This window comes from Lutra lutra, chromosome 1, assembly GCF_902655055.1.
Source record: "Lutra lutra chromosome 1, mLutLut1.2, whole genome shotgun sequence".
Taxonomy (NCBI): domain Eukaryota; kingdom Metazoa; phylum Chordata; class Mammalia; order Carnivora; family Mustelidae; genus Lutra; species Lutra lutra.
Genome location: NC_062278.1, coordinates 7570431 through 7593552, shown reverse-complemented (window position 1 = coordinate 7593552; position 23122 = coordinate 7570431). Strand labels below are relative to the sequence as shown.

Below are 23122 nucleotides of genomic sequence, written 5' to 3'. Positions count from 1 at the left end.
GACCTACACACTGTCCTGTATAATGTGCGGTGACATTCTACACTGTGGACAAGAGATTATGAATGTTCCAGCATGCCAGAGACAGAGGTCAGCAGGGGCTGGACTAATGGACAAGGTATCATGAGGGTTGTGAGAAATGATTGTGACCCTTCAGTGTGAAAAGAAGAAAGCCAACCCTCACTGAACATGTATTGTGTGCCAAGTACTGGGCTGGACACAAGAGCCACACAGGAAGTGTTGACCCATCTTACAGATAAGGCAATGGAGGTCTATTGGGTTGAGCTACTTGCTGAAACGTACACATCTAAACTACGGTAGGCATTGGCTTCTTAGGTTGGTATGATTGTTTCTCTTCTGCTGTTGCAGACAGATGAGAAGAAGGGTGTGTGCATGTGTGTGGTGTGTGTGCATGTGTTTGTGCATGGGTAGGCTCATGTGCATGTTGGGTGTGTGTGTGAAGGAAAGAGTGGCAGAGAGAAGGGCCCCCCACCCGTTGCTCATGTGCCATGGCAGCAGATGGCCCTGGTGGGTAGAGGAAGGCAACCAGAGGAGTGGCCGATTTGTGGTTGCTCCTGGAGTAAGGGCCAACTCCAGAGAGGGGAAGGTGGAGCTGGAGAAGGGACAGGGTTCCAAAAAGCCTTTCTAGGACCTATTGTGTCAGCTAACTGTCTGGTAGTTTGGAATATTCTGGTGTCTTTTGGGACTGACAGGGCGGAATGAATGTTTATTGACTCCTTACTCTGTGCCTGCAGTGAGCTTTCTAGTTCTCCATGTTATTTCTCTGTTTCTCATCCTCCATACAGCTGTGTGGATCACTAATCTGAGAAAGGCTGAACTGTCTACAGCCATACCACCCTGAATGCGCCCAATCTTGTCTGAGAGATGCTGAACTCCTTGCCCAAGGTTACAGTCAGAATTGTGTTTGATCCAGGGTGTTTGACTCCAACTTGAGGACTCTTTCCATTCATCAAACACCACAGAAATGGGAAATAACCCAGCCAGTGGCACTGGGTGGATGGGTAAGCTAGCCCGGAGGACGAGAGTGCAGAGGGACCACCAAGGAATCAAGACCGCAGGTACCCAAGGAGTGTTCACAGATGGCAGTCGGGAGGAGCAGAGGGTGGAGGAGGTTGGGAGGAGCCCGAGCAGTGGAAGTAAGAAGCAGGAGTCCAGACTGGGGGGGGGGGGCATGGCAGTGCATTTGGCAGAGGAGAGGCCCTTGGGTCTGGCAGCAAGGAGAGCACGGGCAACTCTGAGTAGGTGGTCGGAATGAAAGTCGGGCTGCCAGGGAGGTGGTAATGATGGGCTGAAGCTGCTAGAGGCATTCTGTTTGCAGGCAAAGGAGGGAGGTGGCAGAGTGGCTGGGAACAATTAGTGTGGAGCCTGGTTTTCCAAATGATGGGGAGGCAGGGAAGGAGCCATGGGAAATTCAGGAAGGGATGCAAACAGGATCTCCTGGGGGATTGGGAAGGAATGGAAGGCGAGGCCAAGCATTGCCCTCAGAGGGAAGACCAGCCCCATCCTATCTGCTGAAGACACCATGCCAGGCCCAGGGGGGCTGACAAGGCTGTGCCCAGCTCAGAATGGTGACACATGTTCCAGTCCTTTCTTCTTCCTGCCAATGGATTTGGTCATTCCTCTAGGAGAACTCACAGAATAATCTGATTTTCTAGTTTTGAGGAGGCATGAGGAGTGACAGGGAGAAGTGAACAAGTGGTTTCTTACTTCCCCAGTAGAGCCGAAAAATGAGACCCCCTCCCTCAGAATCTAAAATTGTGGAAAATCAAATCTTCTACAGCGAGGAGAGGGGATGCTCTTTCAGAACAACTGGCCCTGTGACTGGTGGGTGTGATGTGTCCTGGTAAATTCTCTGGGGCCAGACCAGTGGAGGTTTGCTTCTACCACACTATGGGCTTTCGCAGCGGAGGAGAGAACACTCTCCAGTGCTCACGTTAGCCAGAGTTACAATTTTAGACAAATGTCTCAGTCCACTTCCCACAATTCCCTTTCTGTTAAGAATTCCAGCGAGTGGAAAATTGAATTTCATTTCCTTTGCTGTCCCTGTCCTGGGGATGGCAATCACTGGGTTTCAGAAGGAGAAGAAGGGTCCTGGGTTATTCACTGAGAGCAGTCACCACATAATTGAGGTTTTGACATAAAGAGTGCCCATGTCGAAACACCTGTTGGGAGACTCCACCTGCTACTGGCAAAAAAGGAGAGGGCGCAGAGAACAGGCACTGAGGGTGTTTACCCGCTCTAACAAGGTATGTTTCATTTTACAAGACAAGTGTTATTTCCTTGAATCATGCCCCCCTTGACTTCGCATTTAATTCACAAACTATAGGCATCATGTTGTTTAACTTTGCACTTGAAATTTACGTGTTTTGAACCGATTAATGCCGACTTCTTCTCTTCCTACGAAGGCTTGTCCTCTGAATGTTTTTCACTGATTACACTAATTCCTGCATCAATAAAAGAGAATTACTTTTACTAAGATGTGGTTTGAATTCCTAGTGAAACTCAATCAGAATGTAAAAGGCCTACATTTTGCAGCTCATAAAATCTGTGCTGTTCTGGAGAAAAGTGCAGTTGGTATTTCAGAGTCTTTTGAAGAGAAGCAGGTTCCCCTCAGTCATTGTTTTAGCACTCGGATAAACCCCTTAGCTGGGGTTCTGTGGGGGGAATGCACTGGATTTGGGGTCCCAAGATCCAAGTCGTCACATAACCACTTAGTCCCTATCTTGAGCCACTGACCTAGCTTCCCTGCCATCTTGGTGTCCTTAGACGGCTGCTAGATACCCTACCCTACCACCTTCTACCCTAAACAATATTACTATCCACATTTTTTTCCCCTAGGGAGAAATAAGAAATTTCTTTTAAAAAGGAAGCTTGGTGTGTTTTGTTCAACTAAGTAAATTGCACTTGATTTACTCTGGAGAGTAAATGACATACGATTTTAGCTATAAGTTCTCAAAGGCTTCAGCAAAGTTTCAGCTGAGGTGAATGGTGTCTCACCATTGACTTACATGTATGATTTGGTTCCATGAGGCTTGCAGCTCCCTCAGGTGCCAGGGAAGAAAATGCCTCCCTCCTCCTGCATCAGGCGCTCAGGTCCATTACCTACACCTTCATTTCTTGGATAACTCAGTTTTCTGTAAGGGTGTGTCAGCACTTTGGGTTGTCTTCAGAATGGGACTTGACTGATGGCAGGCCACTAGCTGCCCGAGAGAGCATTCAGCCTCACCGGCTTCCCTTGTAGCTGTCTCTTATGTTTTAAGTGTTTTTCTCATTTGTATCCATCCTTGTGTGTTGTGCACCAAAGGCTCTGAGAAGCTGATAAGCAGGGGCCTGAATCCTTAGGCTGGATGTGAGCTTCTGGTTCTCTGTTTTGCCAGGTTCCAAGGATGTAATTTTTCTTCTGAAAACTGTTTCCCTGGATGGGGATACTTTGTGAACAGCATGTGGTGGGTTTGCTTGCATTAGGGCTGAGAGTGGGGGCATGGTTTTGAAGTGTTCCCACTGGGGTGGCATTGCGTGGGATGTGGCTGCCTGCACGTGTTTCTCTCTTTTAGTCTGTGCAAACAAGAAGGGGCTGAGGCCTCCAAAGGCTCTGAAAAGGGGGCCAAGTGCAAGGTCTGCATGGGGGAGGGAGCAAGATGGGAGGAGTCCTCAGCCTCCAAGCTCCCTCCAAGTTCAGGAGATTCTATAAATTAGGCTAAGTCTACTGGTGTGCTACTAAGGTGTCTGAACGGGGGGGGGGGAACCCCACAAAAGAGCCCTGATCTGAGCATTTACCAGTATCTGTGGTATTAAAAACTCTCACCATCACTGATTTCAAACCATCAACTATTGACTAGCTCTCAAAATTCCTGAATATTGAACAATCAGCTCTCAGGAGCTGGAATGAGCTTACTTAACACCCTAATGGATCAAATCCTGCATCCCAGAAGTGAGGGCAATGCGATCCCATTGTACCTGAGAGCTGGTGGGGAGAGAGGGTGAAGGGGAAGGGAAATGATAAAATAATGGGTTTATTGCCTCCTCTGCCTCCCTCCTGGAGAGTTCTAGAACAGGTTAGCATAGCAATGGTTCTGAGACATCCTTTTATATATATAAATTTTATCATTATAGGTAATAATACAATTACATAAAATTGCTTAAATTTGTTTCTCCCAGAATTCATTTAGCTCACTGAAGCTCGGGATAACCATGACAGCCAGGTTCTGAAAATACGTTTTTGAAATATGTATGGTTTGCAGGTTTGTGGAATACACATGGAATTGGAGAGTCAGGCCCACACTTTGCTGTCCTCACAACCTGCTCAGGGCCAGTGCCTTGCTCTCCCCTTGCCTCCAGCAGAACCCCATGCTGCTGCCAACATGACTCTCAGCACCCCTATTGTTCCCTGAGCACACGCACACACCTGCGCCCTCCTCTGCCTCCTTCGTATAAAGAGATGTGACTCAGTCACTCAGCCAGGAGTAAAGATGAGAGTGACATATTATCCAAATAGAGGCAGAGTCTCCGACACAAATGGGAGGTTAGTTTAGACTCTGTTGCTAGACTCGGAGAGGAGGATGAAAGTAAAGATTCTAAAATAGAATCACAGAACCAGAAATGGGAGCAGCCCAAGGCTGGGAACTACCTACAGACTCTTGGTGGTGCTTTTCTACTTTCGCCCAACCCATCTCTCTTATCATCACCCACGAGTGTGGTGACCCCCCTCAGGATGGCAGGGAGCGCCTGGACCTCCACACCTAGTTTTGATTTAGCAATTAGGGAGGTGATTCCAGTATCCTGTGTAATATCCAGATCAGACTCCATTCCAAAGGATCCAAGCAAGTCCCTGACCCTTCCCAGAGAGCACAGTGTGAGGCCACAGGAAGGAAGGGGTACTGAAAGCCTGCGTTAATTGTCAGTCCTTGAGGTGACTTGTTTGGTGGAAACCCAGAGCTGGAGGCAGAGGACAAAGGGACATCACTCTAAATGAGGCCCAATGCCACCTCGCTGGTGGAGGCTGGGGGCAAAGAGTTCATCTCCAGAGCAGCATCTGTTGCTATTGGAACTGCATGGAATTCCTAGGGGAAAAACATGCTACAGTCAAGTGTCCTTCCCTGAAAAATGCTTGCTATCTCTGCTGTGATGGTACTGCCCATCACAGTGTCCCATGGGCCATGTATGGCTGGGCTTTTGAGGGGAGGTGAATGGCATCAAGGACCTCAGTGATGGGATGCATCATTAGGGATGCACTTGGGGCTCAGGATTCCCTAAAGGAAGGAGCCTTCTCTCCTCCTGCCTCTCACTGGCTTCCTAGGCAGCAAGGCCATGGATGAACTTCATGTAGCATCTATGTGAGAAAGCAGAATGCAGTTCAGAGCTCGCTTTAAAGCAGATGAGCTGAAATATGTTTTCCTGATGTCCCAGTACAGGCTTAGTGCTCTATCTCGGCCATTTTGGTCTCCCTACTTCAGCTGCATGCCCACCATATGCCAACCATTGTACTAGGCCCTGGGGACAATAGGATAAATAAAACATAAATCTCTACCAGGGGAACTCCAAACTCTTTTGTGGCTGAAAACTGGTCTGAGGTCAGAATAGGAGGTGGGGGAGGGAAGATACTTTTTGGAATTAAATAAGATGTTCTTTTAAAAGTTGTTTTGGCAGAGAGGTGACAATCTAATGGGCATGGGGTCTTTTTGGGGGTGGTAAGAATGTTTGAGAACAGGGGTTGTCCGACGTTGTCAATATACTAAATACTATTGAAATGCACTATAAAATGATTCATTTTAATGTTATGTGAATTTCGCCTAAAAAAGAATTTGCTTTAGAGGGTAAAAATCCAGAACTCCGATATCTCAAGAAGGTCATGACCCCTCCACCTGTCTAAGCCTGAGAACCACCTGCGTAGCTGGGAGATAGAGCATGTTGGGGCATCTGCCCAGGGCCACCACCCTCATGAGGAGATGGAGAGGGACGAGGGCACCGGGCAGGTGAAACCCGCATCACCGACCTGGGGAAGGCTCTCCCTGGACACCTATTGCTGTTCATCTTTATGGGCTAGAGCACCAGTAGTGGTGCCCAGAGCCAGGCTAGAACATCAGGCAAGTCAGATGTTTTAATAACCAGTGGGTGTGATGAATGCCTCTGAGCTTCAACCGACTTTAGCATTTCATGGTCACTGGACTAGCGGTAACACCCTTAATGATGTTCTTATGCAAGTTGCGCACAAGTTGTCACCTTGGGTTGTTATAGTGGACAGGATGACACCAAGCTTTTCTTTTGAGATCAACTTTCCAACAAATTACTTGGGTGCATCACATTTTCCCTTTTGAGATACTGGACTTTTACTTCTATTGCTCAACACTCTTTTCCTAGGTTGGCACTGGAATGTCAGGGACGGAATTAAAAAGTTCTTTAGGAAACATTTGCTTGTTCTTTCCTTGGTGCTCCCACTCGATGTTAGAGCCTGATGCTGAGAGAAGGACCCTTTCTGTTTGCCTCTGGGTAGGCTTGCTGGATGAGGAAGTCACATTCGGGGTTAGAATGGCCAGAAGTCAGCTGGATTTGTGCCCATCATTCATTCACTCCTTAAAGCAGTACCTCACTTTAACCTACAATACTTTGTGGGTGTTGGACAGGCAATGGAAATATTTGCATTGTCCTTCTCCCAGAGCAGGTGGCAGGTTTCTCTCAGAAAATAAAATGCATTTATAAAGTGAAGCAGAGGGAAAATCAAGAGGTTGCTTTCTCTGCAGTTCTTTGCTGGTTGGTTAGTTTGTTTCTGGTGTCACTTTGCTAGAAGGAGGAAAATTTCCCTAGTGATAGCCTTGTCTGACCACAACTGATCTTGAATTGAGTCTCCAGTCCTGGAAGGGAAAGAGGTCTGGAAAGGTCTGTTGATTCCCTCCTACCCTTTCATAGCCTCATGAGCATGAGTTTGAGTGGGCTCTGGAACAAGGTCTGAGCACCAGCAAAGGCCCTGGCTAATTCTCTGTCCCCCAAACTCAATGCTCTGGGATGGGACTGTTTCTGTACAGAAAGGGACAAATTACTGCACAATGAACCTCTGTAATCTGGTGGCCCTTTCTGGGGTATCAAGGCCATTCTGGTCCCAGGGTATTCAAGTCTCCATTTTGAGCCAGTGGTGAATGAGCTTGGCTTGAGGTTGGAAGGATCTGTGACTGAGATGTGCTTCTTATGGAAGATGCCTCCAGCAGAAATGCAGAAAACTCTCAGCTCAGCCTGTACAACTTCACCCCAGCTTCTGCATCTGATGAGCTCTCCAGGAGGCCTGGCTGGGAATATGGGTTCAGGCCAGGGGCTTCCAGGCCTTTCTAGTGCTGTATTCTAGTTCAGTGTTTACATGGTGCTCTTCGAGTGAGACTGTGAGCTTTCCGATTCTCTGCTCACACAGACAACTGGTGTGGGCAATGGTGACAGGCAGCCTGGGTAACTATGATGCCCAGTTTGAGCTTCTGTATCTCCTGGAGCTGACTTATTAATAGCCCATAGATTACAAATGGCCTCATGCTCTCTGCCCCTGTGGTCTGTGGGTTGCAATGCTGTTTGGGTTTCATGCAGTTGGGATCTAGTCCTTTTAAAATTACATTTTCTCCTGCTTCTGTGCTCCTCCCCTGAGGCCCACTGACACTGTTGTGTACTTTGGTCACACTGCACTGAATCATTCTTGTCTTTCAGTTCTCTCACAAAGATTTATTTGATTTCTTTAAAGTCACTTGATTGAATTCTCAACACAAGTACATACACTGAAGTAATTACATCTGCTCTTTTTAAAAAAGGAAAAATAGAAATCTGTGATCTTCTCTGGACATTGCCTTGCCTGTGAAACTCAACATTTGTAAATGGTGTGTCCTTGAAAAGTCATGTTTTATCCAGTTTGTAAACTTTTGACTTATATCATAAATTGACAAATGTTGGTATTCCTAACCTTAAATCTAATACAGTTGATCTGTAAATGACAGAGTTTTGAATCAAGTGTGTCTATTTAACATGTTTTTTAAAAATTTTGTTCTATTTTTTCAGCGTTCCAAGATTCATTGTTTATGCACCACACCCAGTGCTCCATGCAATACGTGCCCTCCTTAATACCCACCACCAGGCTCACTCAACCCCTAATCCCCCTCCCCTCCAAAACCCTCATTTTGTTTCTCAGAGTCCACAGTCTCTCATGGTTCATCTCCCCCTCTGATTTCCCCCAAGTCACTTCTCTCCTTCACCCAATGTCCTCCTTGTTATTCCTTATGTTCCACAAATAAGTGAAACCATATGATAATTGACTCTCTCTGCTTGGCTTATTTCACTCAGCATAATCTCTTCCAGTCCCATCCATGTTGATATAAAAGTTGGGAATTCATCCTTTCTGATGGAGACATAATACTCCACAGTATACATGGACCACATCTTCTTTATCCATTTGTCTGTTGAAGGGCATCTTTGCTCTTTCCACAGTTTGGCGATTGTGTTCATTGCTGCTATGAACATTGGGGTACAGATGGCCCTTCTTTTCACTATGTCTATATCTTTGGGGTATTTACCCAGTAGTGCATAGGGTAGCTCTTTTTTTAACTTCTTAAGGAATCTCCACACTGTTTTCCAAAGTGGCTGCACCAACTTGCATTCTCACCAACAGTGTAAGAGGTTCCCCTTTCTCCACTCCTCTCCAACACTTGTTGTTTACTACATAAGCCAACTGTTAATCAAAATAAAGAGTCATATCGATATGAATACATTAATAGCAGGGGATCTTAACACGCCACTCGCAGTAACAGACAGATCATCCAAGCAGAAAATCAATAAAGAAACAAGAGCTTTGAATGACATATTGGACCAGATGGACCTCATAGATATATACAGAACATTCCACCCTAAAACAACAGAATACTCATTCTTCTCAAGCGCATATGGAACTTTCTCCAGAACAGGCCACATACTGGGTCACAAATCAGGGCTCAACTGATACTAAAAGACTGTGATTATTCCCTGCATATTCTCAGAACACAATGCCTTGAAACTGAAGCTCAACTACAAGAAAAAGTTAGGAAGGAATTCAGACAATTGGAAGCTAAGGACCACCCTGCTTAAGCATGTTTGGATCCACCAGGAAATTAAAGAAGAACTTAAACAGTTCATGGAAACCAATGAGAATGAAGACACATCGGTCCAAAACCTATGGGATATGGCAAAGGCGATCCTAAGGGGGAAACACATAGCCATCCAAGCCTCACTAAAAAAAAAAATTTTTTTTTATAGTACAAGATGTAAATGTAGTTTCTCTTCCTTATGATTTTCTTAATAACATTGTCTTTTCTCTAGCTTACTTTATTGTAAGAACACAGTATATACTACGTATGCCATAACAAAATATATGAATTGGCTTCCATGTTTATGTTATTGGTAAGGCTTCCAGTCAGCATTAGGCTATTAGTAGTTACATTTTTGGAGAGTCAAAAGTTATACGTGGATTTTTGACTATGGAGGGATCAATGCCCCTAATTCCTGTGTTGCTCAAGGGTCCACTATATTCCTATTTGTATCCTTTTCCCTGAGCCTCAAGAAATATTCTTCAAATAAAGTCTCAGGTGGACCAGGCAAAATTTTGTGTGTTTGTTTCAAATGGACCCTCCATTGACTTGGATAATGCTGATAATGTTGAAAACACAGGAAGGCATGTGGATTACATGCCACTAACCCTCTTCCAAGCCCAGCACTCTTTGAAAACTTCTTGATCCACACAAAACAAAGAGATCCTCATTAGCCCGGTTGGGCTGATGGGCTTGTTTTATCTGGAAAAAATGAGTGACTGTTGCTGGAGAGAATCCTGTGTTGGTCACCAGAGGAGGGCACAGGAAGCTTCTTGGTCTCTTGTGACCTCATAGATTTGTGCTGGCTACTGTGGCAGCCACCAGCCATGGGTAGCCATTGAGCACTTGATATGAGCAAGTGTGTAAGTGAATGGTGTAAGTGTGAACTCAATGGGATTTTGAAGTTAGAATGTGAAAAGTATGGAAAACATCTCATCAATGATTTTTATATTGATTACATGTTCGAATGACAATATTCTGTACATATTGAGTTAAATCAAATATACCCTTATGTTAACTTCACTTTTTTTTTAAACTTTTAAATTTGCATACTAGAGCACATAAGAGAATACATGTGGCTGGCATGATACTTCCACTGGCAGGGCTGTTTAGAGTACATCCAGTGTCAGCTCTGCCTATTCCTTCTAGCATGTTGGAAATGGAATTAATGCCAAGGAGCAGCCGATTTCTTGTCCCAAGTCAGAAAAAAAAAAAAAAGGATTGCTTATGGAAGGGGCTAACTTGAGTACTCTGTAATTGGGAAAAAAATTAATAAGGGTTTGGAAAAGAGCACAACTAATTGGAAAAGGTTTGGGAGATTGCTGACCTATGAGTGTAAACAATTTTCCATCTTAGTTTGGAAGCTGTGGCCATTTAACCAGCTTGTTCCAGAGTGTGCTGGCTCTCTGCACACCAACCATAACCTAATTTATGACTGGCGGGAGAAACTAGATACAGATCACATTTTATGCTGGTGCTGTGCACAGCAAGGTGGGGAAGGCAGCTCTTGGGAAAATGAATACTTGCAAACAGAAATAAGCCTTTTAATTTGGAAAATATACCTTTGTCTATTTATTTTTAATTTCTTGTCCTTTAAGATGATTTCTTTTCTTTTCTTTTCTTTTCTTTTCTTTTCTTTTCTCTTCTTTTCTTTTTTTTTCTTTTCTTTTACTTTATTTATTTATTTGACAGAGAGAGAGAGAGAGAGATCACAAGTAGGCAGAGAGGCAGGAAGAGAGATAGGAGGAAGCAGGCTCCCTGCTGAGCAGAAAGCCCAATGCAGGGCTCGATCCCAGGACCCTGAGATCATGAGATCATGAGCCAAAGGCAGAGGCTTAACCCACTGAGCCACCCAGGCACCCCTTTTTAAGATTTTTTAAAAGGGTTTTTTAAAAGTTTTTTTTTGTTTGTTTCTCTTCTTCTTTCTTTCTTTCTTTTTTTTTTTTAAAGATTTTATTTATTTATTTGACAGAGAGAGATCACAAGTAGACAGAGAGGCAGGCAGAGAGAGAGAGAGAGAGAGAGAGAGAGAGAAGCAGGTTCCCTGCTGAGCAGAGAGCCCGATGCGGGACTCGATCCTAGGACCCTGAGATCATGACCTGAGCCGAAGGCAGCGGCTTAACCCACTGAGCCACCCAGGCACCCATTCTCTTCTTCTTTCTTCTTCTTCCTCTTCTGCTCCTTTCTTCTTCTCCTCCTCCTCTCTTCTTCTTCCTTTTCCCCTCCTTCTTCCTCTCCCCTCCTTCTTCCTCTTCCCTTCCTTCCTCCTCCTCCTCCTTCTCCTCCTCCTCCTCCTCCTTCTCCTCCTCCTCCTCCTTCTTCTTCTCCTCCTCCTCCTTCTTCCTCTCCTCCTCCTCTGTCATCATCATCTTCTTCTTCTTCCTCCTTTTCTTCCCCTTCCACTCTTTTTCCTACTCCTCCTCCTCCATAACAATAATTACTAGGAATTGGAATCTATTGCTGAAGGAATGAGTGGTGGTCCCAGCTTCAAAGCACCGGTGACACCACCTGTGTTGAGAGTTGATAGTCACAGTCTGTCACCCTGCTGTTTCCCACAAGTCAATTATTCTAGGTTGGCTTGTAAAGAATCCTTGCTGGGATTACTTTAAAAAGTATGTTCAAGAATGTGCAGACCCTGTGATTGCCAGTAACTCCTCATTGCCCTTCCCCTAGAGCCCCCAAACATCATGTACTTCAAGTCTTATTTATGTTTGGTGTGATTCTATACCTTTGATTTAGATCTTTGCCTAATCTAGTGGTAGACCTCACTGCTGAAAAGTATAACTGAAAATCTGATAGACATTCTTGTTTGTTCCCCTAGGTCTCTGACTGGTTCTTCCTCTTTGTAAGTTTTCCTGTCTTCCCACTTCAGTGTAGGAGACCCAGAGTTTGTCCTCAGCCTGCTTCTCTTCTCATTCCTCTCTTAGGGAGAGGTCACCTGTTCTGAAATTCTCCTTGTATTTAGATGACTTTCACAACTAGCTCTGCAACTCAAATTTTTCTTTTAATTTCTACGCTGTCATGTTGACTTGCTTGCAAGTTATCTCCACCTGGATTTCCATAGGATCCCCAAAATGAACATTTTCAAGATGTAACTCATCATCCTCATGCTGTCTGGGCTAACAATTTTCCACGGGCCCCCAGAGAGGTTCCCTGCACCCCTTTGATGCTCTATATACCAGGAGAATGGCTCTTATAGATGCATTAGGTTTCTCATATCTTCTGGCTTCCTGGTGGGTTTGGCTCCTGGGAGGCACTGACAGGAGATCAAAGGGCAGGTGGAAAATGGAATCTTCCTCTAGGCCCCAGGCTGAGCTGAAATGGACTGAGTTCCTACCCTTACCATCATACTCTTATTCAATAGTTCTATCTAATTTCCTCTCTTTGCACCTTTTGGCTCAGTGTGATGATAGCTCCAGCTGTTCCCAGCTCAGGGTGCCTTTCCATCCCTGGCTGGTTTCCCATAGCCTATCCCATACCTCCAGAGTCTTCTAAGCCTCCTTTGTCCCCTGCCACCATGTGAGCTTCCTGTCTCCTGAAGACTCTGACATGTACCTCTCCCATGTATTCCTTCTCTTTATAGGACCCCAGAGATGGCACCAGCATGTGCTCAGAACCCTAAGCCAGAAGCTAGAGGCATCCTTGCCTCTCTCTTTCACCCCTATTGCTGGTAGATTCCAAGTCCCACGACTTCTTTCTAATAGATTTTCCTCATAGTCCCTCTTTGCTATCCCTGCTATAACAGAACTGTTCAGGTTGAGGAATTAAGTGAAACACAATCAATAAGAAAACAAGACTAGAATGTGTTTAGAGTTTGCTACAGCAAGGTACTCAGCCATGGCTACAGCAAGGTACTCAGCCATGGCACTTGCATTTTGGCAGAGACTCAAAGGCAAGCAGGGGAGTGGGAAAGCTTCATGGTGGAGAGAAGGAAGGGCTTCAGGCAGGTGCTAATGGAGGCTATAGGTCTGGTGTTGCTGTAGGCAGCCAGCTAGCAGCGGGACATCCTATGTGATTAATTAGGGTGCATATTTGGCTTTCTCTAGTTGGCACTAAGATAGAAGAAGAAACAAATATTAGGGAAGCTCTCAGTTATTAATCAAATCCTGGCCATTTGGGGCCAACTGTTATGGAACTCATTGTTTAGCTTCCAGGATTGTTACTAGAGATGCATCTGACTTATAGTGGGTTGGCTTCCTGGGTTGCTTACTGTCCATGAGGAGCTGGTTTCCCAGGCGTGTTGCTGCAGGCTGTGGGTCAGAGCTCTATTTTTATTTATGTGGTCTGGCCATCACCCATTTATATAGTCAGTCTCTTCAGGGTCATTGCCAGTTTTTACTAAATAACAGCAACAAAGCTTTTTTGTTCTTGATTATAAAGATAATATATCCTCATGGAGAAAATTCTAAGCAACCCAGAAAAGTGTTAAGTATAAAGAAGAGAGCAAAAACCTCACTCTAGGCACTGCCAGCAGAAGTAGCCACTGTTAACATTTTAGTGAACATCTCTCTGGCTATCTCTGTACATCAACACACATTCATGTGCAAACCATCCAGCCCATTCTGGTATTTTATGACCCCCTCATTAGTTTCTGTCTGGATTAGTGCAGTTGCATTCAAGACTGGGCCACAGTTCCAGGCTCTCCTCCTTCCACGTGCTTTTCCACAGAGCTCTCTCCCATTCAGACCTGACCATGTGCCTGCGCTGCCATAAGCCGTTCAGTGGTCCCATTGATAAAATTCAAAGGCCTCATCTGGGGCTTTTGTCTCACCAAGCATGTCCTCTTGGGAAGGGGGCAGAGGGAAAAAGTGGCAGGACCCCCATTCCAATGTCTTTCTCGAAAGAAGAAGTGCCCCATTCCAATGCCTTTCCCGTTCATTTATAGTAAGGGAGATTAAATGCCTCCTGAAGTAAGGACAGCAAGAAATAACATGGGCATCACAGGATTAGCAACTTCTCTTCTAGGCAATGTTTCTCAGAAAGAGTCCCAAGACACCCAAGACTAGAGACCAGGCTTATGGTGGTGGTGGTGGGGAGGAGGTACGTGTTGGAGGCATGGCAGCAGGAGAGGGTTTTGGGATTCCCCTGGGTAGTGGTCATTACAAATGAGGATTCAAAGAAAGTATGGAATTTTGAAAAAGCCCCTTCCCTCTTTCTGCCCAGCAGGTTGGTAATCTGTAAAGTCCACTTACTTGCCCAGGTTCCTGACTGAGGTCAAAGTCCTTATCTTCCACAACACTCACTTTGCTCTGAGTAATTCCCCTGTGATTAAACTGTGGGGGGTCGGGGAGAGGGCATGAGGTCTCTTGTGACCTTAAACTAGGAGCTTAAAATTGGGCCTGGCACATAAGAAGAGCTCAATAAATGTTGAAGAGCTCAGTAAATGACTAAATGAATGAATGATGTCATTTCCTTCAAGACCAAACTTTTGGAGTGGTAGTCTACAACTTTTTCATGTTTCCTAAATTGTCCTTTATTCTCTTTGATGGCTCTATAGCTTTTTGTTGTTTTTTTTTAATGTTCTAACACTGTGTCCAAATAGAACCCAAGCAACAGTTTTAAGCTTTCCAGTGATAGAATTTTGTTGGCTATTGGAATTGGTGGCAAAGCTCTACATTCTTTTATATTTTCTATGACTTTTGGAGACTTGCCCAGATAAAGCCTCCACTGTTGCATGTCTTGGTGTGAAATCAATGGAACATTTGAACATATGCACAGAGCACTGTGTGAGCCCTGGTGGATGGTTCCAGGGCTATAGGATGTGGTTTCAGACCTAAACAAGCATAATGGGAGGAAGAGGCATACTGAAGGAGTTCAGAAACAAGAAGGTGATTGTAGAAGACAACCGAGAAATTGGCTGAACTTTCTCCTTCTCTGAAAGGGGCAGGTATTTGTCCCCTCTGGAGAGGTCCAGAAAGGATTTGTGTCTTGCCTTAGAGAAGTACTTTTTTTTCGTACTTAGAGAAGTACATTTTTTTGATTTTCAAAGCCTTGGCTGTGGCAGGCAAAGAGTTGGGTTGTTCCCAAAGGGAACAAAGGGGTGAAGGTTTGGGGTTTAGTCAGGAAAAGCTGGCAGAGGCCTTGCTTAGGGGGAGAGACACCATGACCTGAAGATGGTGGCTGGTTTGCAAGTGTGGGGACCTGAGTGTCTGAACATTACACAGGGAATGGGCAGGATCTCTGCAGGAGTGTGTAGCAGGTGGAATAATAGTCTCCTAAGATATTCATGTCTTAATCTCTGGACCCTGTGACTACGGTAGCTTCCATGACAAGGGGGAATAAGATTGCAGATGGAATTAAGGTCACTAAGCAGATGACTTTAAGATAGAGTGATTATCCTGGATTATCCCAGTGGGCCGGATAACATCACAAGGGTCCTTGGAGGTCAAAGAGGGACAACCAGAAATTGTAGCACAGGAAAGATTCAGCCCCATGTTGCTGGTCATGTGAGCCATCTCTAGAAGACAGAGAAGCCATGGAAATGGATTCTTCACTAGAACCTACTGAAGGGAGGCAGTCTTGCTGAAAACTTGATTTTAGCCCAGTGAGACCCACATCAAACTTCTAACCAACATCGTTGTAAGATAGTAAATTTGTGTTGTTTAATACATCAAGTTTAAGGTCTTTTGCTAGAGCAAGATGAGGAAACTAACACAGGAGAACATGGAAATGCCGGGGGACTAAGTCACAGTGCTGAGACATGGGAGACACAGTGAAGGTCTTGGTGGTTTTGCTGGATATGGAGAAGTGAACCTCATGCTCAAACATTCTTACACCTTCCAATGGACTGTGTAGACCAGAAGGCCCTTCACACATTTTGTGAACCATGTGAGCCTCCTGGGCCATTTGTACAACCTGTCCATAATGCCTGTTACAGGATGGCTCCCCAGCCCTGGACAGCAGGCACTCAGTGCCAGTTTCATGCCATGGAGGGAAATCTAGGTGATGAGTCTTGCATCTGAGAGCTGTGAGCCGATCCACAGCTGCTGGGCTAATTGAAGTTTTTCTAAAAGAATATGTGAATTATTACAGAACCGTACTTGTCAGAGCCAGCCTGTAAAAGAGATGGGTTTTCAGTTGTGTTTTGGACAGGTTGGAGTGGTGGGCAAGGAGGTGGGGACTGGGCTCAATAGCTTTAGGGAGAGGAGGAAACAAGACTTTCAGAGACTGACATCAGGAGTACAACCCTAGAAATTGCAGAAGTGTTTTGTTTTGTTTTGTTTTGTTTTGTTTTGCTTGTTTGCTTGTTTGTTTGTTTGTTTTTTTGAGTACTTTTCTCAGAGCTTGGCTTTATGTTGATGCAAATACTGCAGCATTGGATTCTGGTAATAGATAACGGCATTGTTCAGAATCACAAGGTCAGGTCTCAGCCAAAGGTTTCAGAGGTGATTTCTTTCAGTATTAGTCTGGGGCTTCTGCTTCAGCCACTGGCTATCAATTCCCAACATGCTCTGCTCAGGTTGACACCTGCTCTAGGAACTCACAGTTTAATTTAATTCTTGCCCACTTTACTCAAATTTGTACTCAGCTTTGTAGTACAAAGGACAAACTCAGTGGGTGTGAGTGCCCCCACTGGGGTTTTATTGATCTAAACTTGGACGCCAGGGAGCTGCAATGACAAGGGGAAGGTCCAGGGATAAAGCTGTGGGAGGGACCTAAGCATTATGTATTTCAAGGTAATCTTTGCATTGTGCTGTTTTACTAGGTAAGGAGCAATCCATCAATCCTGAGTAGGCAATGATATTTAACCCTCACATCCATCTCTCTCTCTCACATACATGCACACACACACTTTTTGGTAGGAGGCATTAATTTTAGAAATGTGTGGATCAATCCCTTTAATTTCTAGTTTTTGAGGTGGGACATGGGCAGTTTAGGTGACAAGTAGGTGTCATGTTGGGTAGCACAGCAGCAAGTATGTAGCTAGCTCCAGGGCATATTTGCCCAGGGAGAGAGGGCAGGAGCGGGCATTGGAATTCTTTTGAGAAAGCTGCGTTTGTGCATGCAGCCAGTAGGAGACCCAGGAGCAACTTTGCTTGGGAAACAGCTGGGCAGAGATGTGTATGTGGGTGAGGCTGGGCAAATAGTAACATAACTAGAAGAAACACCTTCTAGCAGTGGTTGGAATGTGGCATCATGCCAGGAACCCTGCAGGAGCTGCCTAATAAACACACATGGACTTGATTTGTCACTAGGTTGTGTGAGATGGAACTTTTATTTCACCCATGCCCAGAACCTGGCCATAACTCTCTGTGCTGTGAGACAAAGTCGAGATGTCAGGCCTGTCCTGGCCACCTTCCAAGAGGATTTAGAGGCCAGTGTAAAGGGAGTCTTCATGTTTAAGCTCATTGTATTGCAAGGAACTAGGAAAGTCATGTTTGTGGGTCACAGTCCTAAGTGACTTCTAGTCTCTTAGCTTAATAAGTCAAGCAGAGAAAGTCAATTATCATATGGTTTCACTTATTTGTGGAGCATAACAAATAGCATGGAGGACAAGGGGAGATGGAGAGGAGAAGGGAGTTGAGGGAAATTGGAAGGGGAGGTGAACCATGAGAGACTATGGACTCTGAAAAACAATCTGAGGGTTTTGAAGGGGCGGGGGGTGGGAGGTTGGGGGATCCAGGTCGTGGGTATCAGAGAGGGCACGGAATGCATGGAGCACTGGGTGTGGTACAAAAACAATGAATACTGTTATGCTGAAAATAAATAAAAAAATGATTAATTAAAAAAATAAAAAATAAGTAAAAAATAAAAAAAATAAAAAATAAAAAATAAAATAAATAAATTAAAAAAAAAGATTGAATCTAAAAGATCTTGGAGGTTGAAAAATGGTCTTAAGCAAGTCCTCTATCTTGTTGCAAAGGAATAACGGATTGAGACAGCATGGGAAACAGGACAAACTGCTGCCTTTGGGGCTAGTGTGCCAGAGGATGAGTGACATTTGTCAAAGGGCAATAATCTTACCTGCCTGCTCTGCCTCATCCTGTCACCAAAGGAGCTCCAACCAGTGCAAACTGACTATTGGTAGGATGTTATCTTAGGAGAGGTAAGGGCTGGGCTAAAAAGTCACGGCTCTGAACTTTTATCAGTGGGATAACACATTTGGATTTATATATTTAAAACTATTTGCTGCTTTATTGGTAGCAAAACAAAGAAGCCTACATTTTGGTAATAGTTTTATTAGAAACTAAAACTTGGTAAGAACTGGTTGTTTAAAGCTGTGATCTTGTTACACACTCAAAGAAGTCCTTGTTATGGGTTTGGGGTTAGTAAAATCAATGAAACTAACTACAAACCCTCTGAAATGAGAGACCCCTGTTTTTACTTGGGTTTCTATGATGTCCTTTTGAAGAAACGTGTGAACAATTGAAAGAACATCTTTGAGAACCAGGAAGGAATACTGTGATTTGGACGGGACAGCTTGAGCAAATCCAAGCACCAGAGAGACAGAGCTGCACACACAGAGGGAACACCATGGCATCTGTCTTCGATCTCATGAACACTGGCTAATTGTCTAATTTCTCACTGGAATTCTTCAGGGCAGAAATAATTCATGATGTCGTTGTTCTGCAAGCCTTCCTGGACTGCTGGGCATTCTATGAGCAAAATGTGGATAGTGTGAACTGCTGATGAGCGCAGGCTTGGTGTGCCCCTGTGCTAGCGCAGGGTCCAGGGAGAGGAGGTGGGAAGTGGGCACTTACCCTGGTACGAGGTTGTGCCTGTTTCCACACTCACTCACACATGAGAGTGCTCTGGGACTGAAGTGCAGGTTTGGCTGCTCCCGTGTTTGGTGAGTCTGCTCTTGCTGAGTGCAGTGAGAAGTGCTTCTTCGCTCGACCCACCCAGGGAACTAGACCTTTGTGGGGAACCCAGCTGTCCCTGGGCGCTCCACCTCCGAGGATAGGCTTCCCTTGAAATGTGATGTTTATGGTGCCACAGAAGGGTCGTGACTAAAAGCGGTTCAGTTCCTGTGTACTGAGTTTAAAAGTGACTGTGGCACCTTTTAAAACACTTCCTCCCAAATCCTCACCAGAAGGGAGAATGATGTAGAGCACGAACATGTCACAAACCACCGTACTGTACTGTAAGCTCTCTACGGTTATGAGGTCTCTGAAGACAGGAACTGTGTCTTCTTGACTCCTGTATTCTCAGGCCCCAGCACAATGACATATGGCAAGTCCTCAGTGTATTCTTAGTGGAGGAAGGAAGGTAGGAAAGGAGGGAAGGAAGGAGGCATTTTCACTGCGCCAACAGAATGCATCGAGTTCGGAAGAGCGTGTTAGCATAAAGAATGGGTGGCCAGTGCATGGGACTCTCGCTACTTGGCAAATTCAGTTCAACATTCAATGGCTACTGAAGGTGAGTCCCCCGAAGAAGAGCTCTCCTGGCCTCTGAGCGTTGCATGTGCAACGCAGGTGGCTCTTCGTCCTGACGAGACTGGAAATCAGAGCCTGCAATGCCCTCCACGCCCTTTAGGGGGTTTTTCCAGCACAAGCTTTCCTTCCCAAGCAGCCTTGCTACTCTGCTCACAGCTGATTGGAGCAGAGATGGACACCTGACTGAGAAAAGAGCTGCTATAGGCTGACCTTCAGGCCTATGAGGAGGCCTGAAATGGAGCTCTGTCCAATAGGAGATGACTATACTGGATGGTTGCCGATCACCTCGTGTCTTCCCTCGGGGAAGTCAGTGTGAGCTAGTGGGAGAGGTAGTAGGTGGCGCGGAAGCCGGGAGGGTCAGAGAGAGGGCAGTAAGCAGAAGCTTTGAGATAGGAGGCAGGCGGATGAGAGAGGAGCAGGGCAAGGAGCAGACACGGGCAGGCGGGGTTGTAGAGGTGGAGAGGCTGGGTCGCAGACATGGCCGACCCACTGGTCTTGGCCGACCCACTGGTCTTGCGTCACTGGAGCCACCGGACCCCATCGGTGCTGGTAAATCCTGATGACAGATGAGGCTTCATTTCCTAGGAAGCCTGGCCTGATGGCCACGGGCGACCAGACCGCTTTCCTGCAACCTCAGGGAACCCGACACCCACATTTCACTTCTCCGGGACTTGGCGTTTATGCAGCGGGCCAACCTGGTCTAGGAGCTGCACTGAGATGTGACTTCATAGTTCTGCAAGCTGTGGGGGACAGGAGACTCTGGAGGACTGTAAGACTTTTCTCTGCCTGGGAAGGAATTTATACTCGAGTTCGGGAGGCAGCCTAAGGTGGTATATAGTAAATTGTCAGGCAGGGAGCATGGGCAGGGCCTCTGAGAAGACAGCCCCAGGGGCCAGGCTGCGTGTTGAATATGGCTGAGATGGCAACACAGAAATTGCCTTGCAAACACATGCTCACTGGTGGCATAGGTCTGTACCGTGCTGAGGAAGGCAGCCTGGTTGTCTGCAAATCTGTGGGGGCTTCCTGATGCCCAGAGGTGGAAGCAGGGCACTCTGAACTTTGGAAACAACCAGAGTGCACAGTAGGGGCCCCCAGTTAGCATTTCCTGGTTTGGATGATGGCTGTGATCCTGGATGTTCCCTGGTGCCCTGTAATCAGAACACTGAGGGCACCTGTGTGTTTCTTCATGGGACCCCCAGATTTCTGATGGAAGATGAACTATGATGTAAGAAGCTTCACTAGTTGTAAATGGCAAAGGCACAGAGTTCACGGTGAGGCTGTGTCCCAGCCTCATAAACAAAATAGAAGCAGAGGGCCGAGTCTGGAGAGATGGACAGCAGTCTGCCTGGTAATCAGGCAGGACCACAAAGTTCTCTCCAGTTTCATCAACCGGTGCTGAAAGAGAAATCTGGAGAGAAAGTAGGTGGAGGCCTACTTGGATGATGTTAAGAAAGAATGAATTTCTGAGGGCTCTCTGTTCTACTTTCTTCTACTTCTTTTCATCATTTGAGGTACCTGTTACTTGCAGAACAAAGGAACACTGCCACTGTAATGTGTTTTATAGGTGAGCTTTGCAAAATAAGAGACTACACTAAAAAGAATCACTGGGGCTCTCCGATCGTCAGAGCAGGGCCTGGCCTCAGTCCTCACCGTCCTCAGCCTCTGAGCCATCTGATATCATTACTGTCACTCCTCATCTCATCTCCCCTGGCTGGTTTATTCCACTGGGAATACGGTTGGACACTTGAGTGTGTGCTAAATGACTCTAGAGCATAAGGCTGCTTTTTCAGGTCTGAGATCAAAGATGGCATGCCTGTAGCTAGTTTTCATGAATGTTTTAAGAAAATCTGGGGCCTGGGAAATAGATAAGCCTTCTGCAGCCAACAGAGGGTTAAACATGGATGTCATCTGTAAACTCATCCTCTAAGTCTGGTGTATGAAAGAGGCAGTTGTGGAGGAAGAGAATCTCCAGGGCAAGGAGGGTCCATGCCAGACTGTCACTGAGAATGTGTTCCTGTTTGTTTGTCTTTCCTCCTGTTTGTTTTAGGATGGTGATGCTTCCCCAGAAAGAGCTTCTGGAATCCCAATGGGACAAAACTTTGTAACTCTACAGTATTGTTCACTTGAGCTAAATGAAACTGGCTTTTTGTGAAACAGTGAGGCAGCTAAAAAAGCAGGAGGCTTTTTATGTTTTTTTTTTTTTTTTTTCCTAATTCCACAGTTTGTTAGCAGAACACCAGTCTGGTCACAATAGCTCAAAGCTTCTGGTATGAACTGTGTATCTTTCCAGAGCTTGGCACTTAGTGGGCACCCAACGTGTGTCACTTTGTTGAATATATAAATAAAAGTTTAAAACAAAGGAAGAAACATACTTTGTCCTTATCTCCAGAGGTTCTGGCTTATCTGGCTTAAGACTGTGCTGTACCACAGGACACTGGATTTGGTGCTGTTTCATGACTCAGTTTCCTCACCCACACAGTCGGTTGAGTGAGATTCCAGTGGGGATGCACGTGAAGGGGCTGTGCACACTAGGAATCATAGCACAGATGCAAGGCAGTGTGTTGCTGCTGCAGGGTGAGAAGCTGTGGCTGGGTTTACCTCATCCCTCATTTTGAATCGTTTCTTGCCTAAGATGTTTGGGATGGGTGGAAGAAAGGCCTGGAATTCGTCCCTGAGAATTAGGGAAGACTTGTTTCCCCTTCTGGGGGTTATCTCCAAGACTTCAGCCTCAGCTTAGGATCACAGGTCATAGAGTAGGTATGTGACCCTATGTGACCATTGCCTGGTCATAGGGTGGGTATGTGTGAGCACCTCTGGGCAATGGTACAACTTCCAAAGTTTCATGAAGGACTTCTAGCTTCCCAAGGTAGCAAACTCCAGCCAATTCTAATATGTGTTCAGTAATAAAACACATAGACTGCAATTCTGCCTGTGAAACAAATTTTAATTCTTCAAAGACCCACGTGAGACCCCCTTGTAATTCTAAGAAAAGAAGCAACTGGCTTAGTTGATCAAAAGTCAAACAGAATTATCTAGTGTTATGGAAGGAGCAGAAATAACAGTCAAGAAGGAGTAGAATCAAAAGGGTCTTGGCTAACTTTTATAGTCTCTGGTTGTCTATTTCTGGAATGTCTATGCTCAGTGGCATAATGAAAATTAAAAAAAAAATACACAAACACACATACAAAGATTCTCAGGGAAGATAAGGAAAAGCTGGCCCCAGGAATGAAAGATGCTTTTCTGAGACTTTTTCTTTCTAAGTCCTGCAAATCTTCAAATGCTACCTGAGCGCTTTTCATCTGTAGTTGAAAGTCTTTTTTTTTAAAGCAAAGCCAAAAATAAAGTAGGGAGAGGCCAGGTTTTCTTTAAAACAACACACTGGGTTTGGATTTGGAGAAGCAAATCTGTGTGCACTTTGTCACGGGCGGCAATTAAAGGGGTGGAGGACCTGCACCATCCGTGGTTTAGATGTTCATAATTGGGAGAACAGCAAAGGTGTCCTCTCTTTGCCTTGGACCAGAAAGAAAGCACAGCTATCTTGAGTCCCTGATCAGCTCACCAGAGCCATGTTGGGCAGGGGTGCTACCAAGGGTCTAGCCTTGGAGTGAGAGGGATGGAGAGAAGGAAAGTGGTATAGGCATGCAG

General features: G+C 45.4%; 1 protein-coding gene across 1 annotated transcript in view; it reads right to left on the bottom strand.

Moving 5' to 3' along the window:
• Positions 1-23122, bottom strand: part of KCNJ6 (potassium inwardly rectifying channel subfamily J member 6) — a 290935-nt gene that overhangs the window by 88609 nt on the left and 179204 nt on the right. The window lies entirely within an intron of this gene.